Here is a 10,630-nt window from a genome sequence, read left to right as displayed (position 1 = left end):
GTGCCGTCCGTCTCCACGCAGGGCCTGGCTGCTATAATACTGAGTACAGAAAGGTCCTTGGGAAGCAGAGCCTCGGTGGGACGCTGGGATTGGGCTGCTCTCGCATGAATAAACTGGGCAGGCACTAATGGACCATGGTAATCTGTGGCACACAGTGTCATGGTTACTCACTTCACAACCAGCAATGGCATGAGATGATTGTTAAGATGCTGGCAGATCAAGTAACTGTGGCATTTAGTCACTATGGTGACAACAGTAACTAAGAAATAGTGACAAAGACTGTGGTGTGGGCTTTGGATTGCTCTAGAAACTCACACAAAGAACAGGACAGATTGAAAGGCATGAATTCCCAGTTTAGTGTGAGATTGGAGATTCAGAAAGGCCCAGGATAGCTTGATTTTTTTTTTTTTTTTTTTTGGTATGGGAATTGAACTCTGGAGTGCTTTCTACCACTGAGCTACATCCCCAGCCCTTTTTATTTTGAGACAAGGTCTGGCTAAATTGCTGAAGCTGGCCTTGAATTTGCAATCTCCCTGCCTCAGGCTCCTGAATCACTAAGATTACCCTGTGTGCCACTGCCCCTGGCGGTAGGACTCTTTGATCTCTACCTGCCACAGGGTGGATATGACTGAGGGCTAGCTTCAGTCTGACCATGAGGATCACAGAATCAATTAAATGCATAGCCCCACCAAGCTTCTTACGCCCAGAAAACAACAACACCGTTTTTTGTTTTTTTTTTAATATTTATTTTTTAGTTGTAGTTTGACACAATACCTTTATTTAATTTATTTTTATATGGTGCTGAGGATTGAACCCAGGGCCTCGCACGTGCTAGGCGAACACTCTACCGCTGAGCCACAATCCCAGCCCCAACACTGGTTAAGGAGGAGTGGGACTCTGGGACATGGAATGGAGCTGTTTGGATAGAACTTTGAACCATTGAGTCTCCCTTTCAAAGGCAGCCCCCTATCACCTTTGGTTGGAGGAAATCAGTCTTTGTGTAAAAGTCATTCAGGGACTTCACTTGGGACATTGGACTCCCCCAGGTGACTCCTAACACTTCTCCTCACCTCCAGGCCTACAATGAGAATTATATTCCAGTAGAATCCAATCAGAAAAGGACAAGGCCCACCCCAGGAGGAGGTACTTTATGCATTCAAAGAGCTGCCAGAATCTTGCCAATTTGTACTGGCAGAGTCTGGGTAGCATCTTGGAGCATTAGACTAAGGAAGACAAAATCTTAGATGGGGCCAATGTTGGTTGTTGTGGGTGTTCTCACCAGGATCCGGAATTGTGTCAGCTTGGCCAGTCTGACTAATTGGAATCTGGATTCAATCATAGCCTAACAAAGAGGCAGAGGGGCTCGGACTTTCCTGACCAGCTGTAGAGGAAGGCTGAGGGAGATGGGAATGTGGGAATGTGCCTACTCTGCTCACGGCCCCTTTTCTAAAAGGCTCTGGGCTGGTTTTCTTCTATAGACTGGAGATAATGTAGGAGATGCCAAATGGAATTTGGCTTCTTGGTTTTCTGCCCCTAATGAGAAAAAGATCCTGCGGTGGTAGAAACCAGCTGACAACAATGAGCCAGAGACAAGGGACTTTTGATAATAAAGCCCAGGGAAGGAATAGTGATCAGTATTTTGTTATTGTTATTATTATTTTTTTTAAATAAAAACTGCAGATCTATTCTGCAAGAGCCCATTCTAAGAAGCTGGAGGTGAAGGGGGAGATTCCTCCCCTTCCTCTCCTTCTCCCTCCCTTTCTCCCCAGGAGTAAAAATGGTCCAGACCCCCCAAACTTGCCCAAATTAAAAAAAAAAAAAACAAATTGAGGTTTCAGAAAGTTACAGCATCTTAATTCCTCATAGAAAAAGGAAGGAGCCAGAGGAAGGCAGGTGGTTTCCTGGGGTGGGGGAAGTACCCCAGCCTGGTGAGACATCCACCCTTAAATAGCTGCCCCAAATGGGCTAGCCTGAGAATACAGCAATTAAACATTTCCACACCCCCATTTTATGAAAACCAAAGAGGAAAAAAATTTTACCTTTCTCCCAAACCCAACTAAATATATGTGTATATATACATATACTTTTTCTTAAAAATGAAAACAGAAAAATTCGAAGACATTAGGCGTGAAAGTGAATCCAGAACAAGGGAATGTGAAATTCCCTCTTTCCTTCCTCCCTTACTATGGGATTCATTGGTACATCCCCGGAAGAGGAACCAGCCCAAAAGGGACAGCAGATGGGAAAGACCAAAGGGAGCAAAGGGTGGGGGCCTCTCCAGCTACTCAATAAGCCAGCATGGATGAGGGCAGGGCACCAGGGAAACCACACCCCCTTGAAATTTTCTAGATGGGACCAGGAGGGGAGAAGAAGAATTCCTGTGTAGTCTTCAGTCAATTCCATGTCAAGAAGAAGCAGGGTGACAGGCGGGGAGTATGGAAATAAGGAACAGGGTTGGGGGGTTCCTGTGGTCAGGGGGAACCCCAATTCCTCAGCTCCTGGACAAAGGCTTCAATTATCTCCTCTTTAACCTTCTGTAATTCCTTCCTCACCTCTTCCAGAAGCTGCCTTTTCACCCTCTCCAGGTCTGACTCTCCCCCATGGCTGGAGGGCTGGGCCTTGGAAGCAGTCCTGGAAGATGAGGACTTCATCCTCAGCAAGGCTGTGCTGTTCTTCTCCCAGGGTCTTGGCACAGGTTCACTCTGGGCTGGGCCTCTGGCCCCTGGCTCCTCCTGACTGGCAGATTCTTCCTTGGGTTTCTCTCCAATCTGTGTGGCTTTCCTTCTCTGGGCCAGCAAGGCAGCCATCTCCTCCATGAACCCTGGCCCGGTGCTTCCACTGTTCTCAGCTTTGGGGGCCAGCGGTCTTCCTGAGGTCTCCTCCCGCTTGTTGACTTTCCTAAGTTTGGCTCCCCAAATGGCTGCAGCCAAGCCAGGGGCTCGCGCGTCTCCACCATTCTGTCCTTGTGCTGCAGAGACAGGGGACGCAGGAGATGTGCCTCCCCCTGCTCCATGCCTTGAAGCCAGGACCCCTGAGGAGAGCAATCCTGGGGGTGCGGAGGGACCCCGAGGACAGGGAGGTCCTGGAGGCGGGGGTGGTCCCCCCACTGGGTGAACAGGTGGGCTTCCTGCTTTGGTGACCCAGCCCTTCCGCTCCACTTCCTCGGGCTGGCTGGGCCACTGCCTTTTCTGCTGCTCCACCTCCTCCCGGGTGGAGCGTGCCCAGGCAAGGGGTGCTGAGGGTGCTGGGGGTGCTGAGGGTGCTGGGGGTGCTGGGGGTGCTGGGAGTGCCGGGGGTGCCGGGGGTGCCAGGGGTGCCGGAGGCCCGTCTGCTTCCAAGGCCTGTAGAGCACTGGCCCTGCCGGCAGCCAGCTGCACCACGTCTTCTTTGATGCTGAAGTTGAGGCCCCAGACCTGGTGGGCGTCTCGCCACTGATGGAAGTTGGGGGTGGCCTGATTGTACTTGACGCCCCGGACGATGGCACAGTTGCTGACCACCTGCTGGCCGGGCTGCATCTTGCCTCCCTCCGACAACCTGGAAGGAATTGGCCGCGGGGTTGTGGTAGATCTGGACCCGGCTGAAGCCTGGGGACCCGTGCCGGCAGGTAGCCACCGCTCGTTGCCATCGTCACAAAGCATCACAGTAGCCGGCTGGAACAGATAACCGTCTCGCTCTGGCTGCTCGGCAGGTGGCGACGCGCCCACCGGCTGGTGTTTCCGGGGCGCCCCTGGATGGAACTTCAGGGGTTCGGGTTGGCCCCAGGTTCTGCTCGGTCTCCCCCAGGGTTCTGCCCCATAGAGCCTGGCTTCCTGGGGGGGAATGGGGACTGCCCTCCGGTGGGTCCTCAGGTGCCCCTTCCCTCTGATAGTTTGATTGGGGGGAGGGGATCCCTGAGACAGAAAGTGGGTGCGGCGTCACCTCCCTGGCCCGTCCCCCGGCAGCCGGCAGCGGCTGCAATGTTACTCTTAAAATGTCCTTGTAATTCTCTTGGCTACATTTCTTTCCACAATTCCACCTGATCGGTGTTTTTGATCCGTTTGGATCCGTGTGAAGGCTAATTGATCAAGGGTCCCTAGAATGCTAGGGGGTGGGAGGCATAGCATCTAATTTTTTTTTTTTTTAACTTAAATAAGTGGAAAAACTCTACTAGATCTGATGGGCAGGAACCTGGTTGAAGTTTTCCTGATGGGGGGTCACTTCCTATTACCCAGTTTTCCAAATTCCTTGGCTGAGGGGGGCTTTGAGGAAGGACTCGGCAAGGCTGCCATAAGTGGGCACTGTGAATTCCCCCTGTCTTCTCCAGCAAGGCCTGTAGTCTCCTTGTGAAAGAGGAAAATTCTGGCTCTGAACTGATGATAACCTCTGGAGACTCAACACTCCACATGGCCCACCAGTTAGAGGCGGCTTATGAAGGTCAAGTCTCAGCCTGAGTGCATAAACTGGGACCACAAACCCACTCTGTGTCTGGATATTAAGTGGCCAAATCCCCACTGACTTCCTGACTCACAGCGAGGGCTAAAATCTGACCTTCATTGGAAAGTGCCAAATGGAAGTCACTGAATTTACCATCAAAATATCAAGCCAAAGGCAATATGCATCCCTAACATAATTTCAGATATTAGTGCTGCCATTAAATATCCAAAAGGTAGAGACAGTCCTTCCTATCCTGATCCAGTGTAATTCACCTATTCGACTGATGTCAAAACCAGCTGGCCTTGGGATGGTGGCAAATGACTGGAGAGTTAGGAATGCTGCCAGTTGTAGCCATGCTCCCAGATGAGGAATTTTTACTGGAACAAGTCAGCCCATCCCTGGGTTTGTGTGCATCTTCGATCCCCAAATGCTCTCCTTTCCATTCCACAAAGTAAAGGTAGTTATAAATACAGGGACAGCAGTGACCTTTACTCTGACCTCAGGGCTTCGACTACTCTCCCAGTGTCTATCACAGTATAGCCCAAAGGTCATTGCTTATGTTGACACAATTAAAAACAGTATGCTAGCCAATTACACTGATGACATGATGGTTAATTGGGCCAAGTGAACAAGAAATTATAAACAATTTTGTAAAAACATGTTTGTCAAACGAAGGGGGATAAATCCTACAAAAAAATGGGGGTTTCCATATCAATGAAGTTTCTAGGGGATATGGTTTCTAGGGGATCCAGACATGTCCGGATCTGTCTTCAAAAATGAGAGACAAGGGCTGGGGTTGTGGTTTGGTGGTGGAGAGCTTGCCTACATGTTGAGGCACTGGGTTCGATTCTCAGTACCACATATAAATAAATAGATACTTTTTAAAAATGAGAGACAAGTTGTTGAACTTTATACTTCCCACTATAAAGAAAGAGGCAAAAGATGGGACTTTGGATTTTTGAGGCAACATATGGCACATTCGGCTGTGTTGTTTTAGCCATTTACTGGAAAACCCATAAGTCTGTAAGTTCTGAGTGAGGCCTGGAGCAAGAGAAGGCTCTGAAGCAGGTGCAGGCTTCAGTGCACGCTGCCCTGTCATGTGAGTGTTATCACTGGGAAGTGACCATGGCAGAAAACGATGCCATATGGACAAGCTCCAATCCAAGACCCACGGCACAAAACCTTAGGGTTTTGGATTAAATTGTGCCCTCTCCTGCCAACAACTATTCTCCATTTTAAAAACAGCTCCTAGCTCACACTGGATGTGGTAAAGACAGAATGCCTGACTGTGGGACACCAAGTGACCCGTGCGGCCAGAACTGGAGATACTCTGCCCCACCTCATCATAACGTTGGACACACATGGTGGCACTCTGTTATTACATAGTGTAGATGAGATCGGCTCTGAGCAGGTCCGGAAGGCACAAGGAAATTGCAAGAGCAGGTGATTCAAATCCCCCTGGTGCTTCCTCTGATTGCTTCGCTGATCTTCCCTCAGTCCACACTTGGTGAAGTTGCTATGACCTGTTAGCACAAAGGCAAAGCATAGACAAGATTTCCAAATGAGTCTGCATGGCAAGCTAGCAGACAGCCGCTGCCTCACAGGCACACTCGGGATGTCCCTGAAGGACGGGATTGAGGGGAGAGCTTCCTGGTGGCAGATCGCTGACCATGTGGATGACCCACTTCATGTAGAAGGAGAGACCATCCAAAGTACAGATCTGCACTGATTTATGAGCAGTGGCTAACAACTTAGCTGGCTGGTCAGGGGCTTGAAAGCCACAAGGCTGAGATTGATGAGGAGGAGGTGCTGGGGGAGGTCATGGAGGGACTGCTTGACACAGGCGTAAGTGGTGGAGCTATTTTTAACCTACTGGATGCTCTGAGAGGGCATCCATCGTACATGGGGGAGGCTCTCTGTAATTGGATGGACAAGACGATCTATCCTGCACAAAGAGGTCAACTTCTTTCCCTGGCTACCCTGGTTCTTCCTCAATGAGCCCACTTCACAGAAGCCATGGTGGCAGGAACAGAGGCTATGCATGGCATGGTAGGTAGAATAAGAGCTTTCCTACCAAATGTCCATACTCTAATCCTTGGAACCTGCCAATATATTACATGCTGTATGACGAAGTGTGAACTCAGGTGGCGGATGGAATTAAGGTTGCTAATCAGCTGACTTAAGAGATAGGGAGATAAGCCTGAATTATCTGAGTGAACCCAATGTAATCGAAAGGTTTTAAAATTAGGAAGAAGGAAACAGATGAGCCAGTGTGAGAGAAATGTGAGGTGAACACTTGACCAGTCACAGTTGACTTTAGAGATGGCGGGGCCCCTCTGGAAGCAGGAAAGGGCAGGAAAACAGATCTCCACTAGAGCCTCCAGAAAGGAATGCAGACTTGCTGGCACCTTGATTTTAGACCAATAAGACCAGTTCAGACATCTGACTTCCAAGGTTGGGCTCATTTGACAGCAGTGATAACACACAGAGACTCAATGCATTTCCCTCATCTGACCTGGCAAGCGGGCAATATTGTGTCCCAGTTGTCAACAGCAAAAGGCCAGACTAAGTTTCCTGTAAGGTACTCTCTTCCCTGAGTTTCCCAAGTCTCTTCAGTTCTGTGAAATCAATTCTAATTTCATATATAGTAAGACATCATTTGCCTTTTTCACTGCCATTCTTTCAAGAGTATATAGTAGGCCAGGCACAGGGGTGCATGCCTGTAATCATAGCAGCTCAGGAGGCTGAGGCAGGAGGATTGCGAGTTCAAAGCCAGCCTCAGCAACAGCGAGGTGCTAAGCAACTCAGTGAGACCCTGTCTCTAAATAAAATGCCAAAAAAAGGGGGGGGCTGGGATGTGGCTCAGTAGGTGAGTGCCCCTGAATTCAATCCCTGATACAAAAAAAAGAAAAATTGTATAGTAAAAGTGTGCAATGGCACACATGTGTAATCCCAGGGACCCTGGAAGCTGAGGCAGGAGGATCACAAGTTGGAGGCCAACCTCAGCAATTTAGAAACTCTCAGCAACTTCTAAAGGACTGGGGATATAGTTTAGTGAAAAACGTGTCCCTTGGGCTGGGGATGTGGCTCAAGAGGTAACCTGTTCGCCTGGCATGAGCGGGGCGCTGGGTTCGATCCTCAGCACCACATAAAAATAAAAAAAATAAAGATGTTGTGTCCACCAAAAACTGAAAAATAAATATAAAAAAAAAGTGTCCCTAAGTTCAAATTCCAGTGCAAATTATATGAATCTTTATTCAATTATATGAATCTTTACATATATATAAACATATATGTGTATGTGTATATATGTATATGAATATATATATATACTCTTCCAGAGGCTACAGAGCATATACAGATGAAATGCTGAAGAATAAAGAATTTTATTATTTGCCATTAAGCCAGACTCTGTCAAATAATGTCCCTCATCATTCTTGTTTTGAAAGTTATTTTTCATGAAAAATGTTATATTTATCATATTAACCTGTTTATTCATTTAAATAAATTACTATTTTAAACTTGACTTTAAGTTCTAATCCAGCATAATTGATACATAGAGACCCACAAAACACCTTAGGAGCCTCAATAATTTCTGAGTGTGAAGGGTTCCTAAGATCAAAACAACTGAGAATCACGGGCCTAGAGGGAACAGCCAGCCACCTATGAGGAGGCGGAAAACTAATGCCTTCCCCTCCTTCATGAAGGAGTCGTTATGCATTACTTCGTGGTAATAAATGTGTGTTCCCAATCTGGACTTGCCTTCCCGCCTCGGTGCTTCTGCCAGCACCCTCCCTTCTGGATTCCATAGCACGTCTCATTCATCACTCTGCCATCCCACACACTGCCCGCGCCTACCTTCATTTTATGATGAAGGACGTCCAGCAACGGTCTCAGCCACAGACTGCACTGGTCTTACGATGAACCCTGAACGATGTGCCCTGTTGCTGGGCACAGTGGTGCATAGCAGGGTTAGGGCACCAGTTGGGGGGGCAGCAGGCTGTGAGGCTGGGTTGATGATGGAGGCAGCACATCCTTTAAGTCAGCAGCCAGGGTATGGCTTCCCCTCCCACAGATCAGATGATAGGCCCAGGGACCCAGGGGTGGATACAGGAGTGTCCCTTCTATCATTCCAACTCATTTACTGGAGGGGGTTTTTGCTTTTTATCCCCTCGATTTGTGGTTCAGAGGGTCTGGAGTCCTTAATGCCAAATATGGGGTGCTTCCAGGGAACACAAATATGGTTCAAGTTGGGAGTGAGCTTGGCCAGTTGCTTCATCAAAAGGCCAAGAGGCAAATCAACTGCACCAAATAGGGTGTTTAGTTTGGATTACTGGAAGGAAATCAAGTTCCTGCTACATAATCCGGCAGGGAGAGGGGACAAGAAGACTATGACTGGATTCAGGAGATTCACCAGAAGCCTCTAATAATGATGTTAGTGGGAAACTTGGCAGCTCAATTGATATCAGAGCTGTAAGAAGCTCAGCTATGTAGGAACAAAGCTTTAGGACAGGGCTGGGGATTTTGCCAAGCATATGTGGGGCCCTTGCCCCACCAAAAAAGGTTTTGGATACCCCAGTAGATAAAAATTGCAGCCAGCCACAGTGCTGGTAAGAGGGACAAGGAAGCGGGTAGCAGGATGTTGGGACTATTGTCTTAGGCCCCGAGACCAACTACCAAAATGGGAGCCATTACAATTGTCTGTTGTTATTTGTGCCTCTGTTGTTCTAAAGAGCCATGCTGACAACTAATATTTTTAGTCTCCAAGTGAGTATGACTGAAAGATGACAAGATATGATGGTGGTGAAAATTTTTGTTTCCCCTCTTGGTGGTGAGGGTCTTTTTTCTTCCTTCCATTAAAGAAAAATTGAAGTGAAATTTATATAAAATCAACTGCTTTAAAGTGAATAGTTAAGTTGCATTTAGTACATTCACAATGTTGTACATCAATTGATTTCTAAAACTTTTTTTTTTATGTTAAACAGAAATTCTGTAACAATAAAGCAACAGGAACTGAAGTTTTTTTTTACTCAAGGGACAAGGGTCGATGTTGAGGGACACAGGGAAGACTCTGCTTGGATGTCCTGTTTCCCATCCAAATTCATTCACTCAGTTGCCCTTCTCTCCTATTTTCCATTGGATTTGGCCAATGGGGGCACCATGAGGAGCAAAGAAGTCAGAACAGGTGCTCCCTGGTCCCCTCTGGCAGGGGCTGTGTTCTGCTCCCTGCAGCCACAGTTCTAGCTGGGCACACCTCCCACTCCTTCCAGAATTTCAGTTCCTCCTCTTGCCTTTTCATCTCTAGGGGTTGTCACAGTTTCCTATAGGGAACCCCACTGGGTCCCATCCCTGGTAGATTCCCATAATCCTGCCCACACCCTTTGAGTGTGCCATCCATTTCCTGCTAGGACATCAGTACAAAAATGCAGTGTGGTCCCTCTCTACAGTTCTTTTGGCACTGCATACTTTGGACTTTTGTAAGTTACACTAGCTCCTGCTCCAGGCTGGGTCACCATCTTTTGTGGATAGCTCAGGTCTTAAGGGGATCTGGGGTGTGGGCCAAGGCCCCACTGCCCTCTGGTGGTCAGTCCTTATAAATGCACCTCAGGAATCCATCCTTGGCTGAGCTATTTACGTGCACCTGAGCACATGTCATCCAGGGGTCACTGTCCCCATTTCACAGGTAAGAACACAGGGCTTCAGTGACTTTCCTAGTTTAAGGACTAGGCCATAACCAAGGACTACAGGGTCTATCCTTCCTCTGCTGTTACTCTGACCCAGCCGCATGAGCATTTCCCAGACCTCAGCTATTGCATATGCAGCTCTCAATTAGAATAATTGGAACCTCCCCAAGACCTTCTCCACCTGGTTACATTGGTGCCTGCATCAATCTTCTAGGATGTCACATAATCGGGAGAGTCCTCTTCATCCACCCCTCCCCAGCCTTTTATTCATGCCACACGACTGGGATTTCCATGGCTGTGTCAATGTTGATGAGCGCTGCTCCTCTATGCTAGGCCGAGGCCGCCCAAGGGCAAGCACATCTTGCTCATGCTGCTGTATCTCTGGTGCCTGGTGCATAGAAATGACCACACCAGCAGCTGATGGTGGCTAAGCACTTCTGTGCCAGCCTTTGAGCCAAGTACCTTAGGTCCTCCTCTCTCCTGAAATCCCTCACCCCCAGGAAGCAGCCCTGGACTCTTATCAAAAACTCACA

At 48.2% G+C, this 10,630-nt stretch overlaps 1 protein-coding gene and 1 pseudogene across 1 annotated transcript in view; one reads left to right on the top strand and one right to left on the bottom strand.

Annotated features, from left to right (window-relative positions):
- Nucleotides 1-216: 216 nt before the first annotated feature.
- Wdtc1 (WD and tetratricopeptide repeats 1) overlaps nucleotides 217-10,630 on the top strand; it is a 176,328-nt gene continuing 165,914 nt past the window's right edge. Inside the window, exon 1 of the mRNA XM_076860972.2 lies at nucleotides 217-222. The gene's annotated coding sequence lies outside the window, so the exon portion shown is untranslated. The remainder of the gene's footprint in view (nucleotides 223-10,630) is intronic.
- LOC143404889 (vasodilator-stimulated phosphoprotein pseudogene) lies at nucleotides 2,472-3,667 on the bottom strand (annotated as a pseudogene).

The sequence above is a fragment of the Callospermophilus lateralis genome, chromosome 7 (assembly GCF_048772815.1).
Source record: "Callospermophilus lateralis isolate mCalLat2 chromosome 7, mCalLat2.hap1, whole genome shotgun sequence".
In the NCBI taxonomy this organism is placed as follows: domain Eukaryota; kingdom Metazoa; phylum Chordata; class Mammalia; order Rodentia; family Sciuridae; genus Callospermophilus; species Callospermophilus lateralis.
The sequence above is the reverse complement of the archived record's forward strand: the minus strand, read 5'-3'. Positions and strand labels throughout refer to the sequence as shown.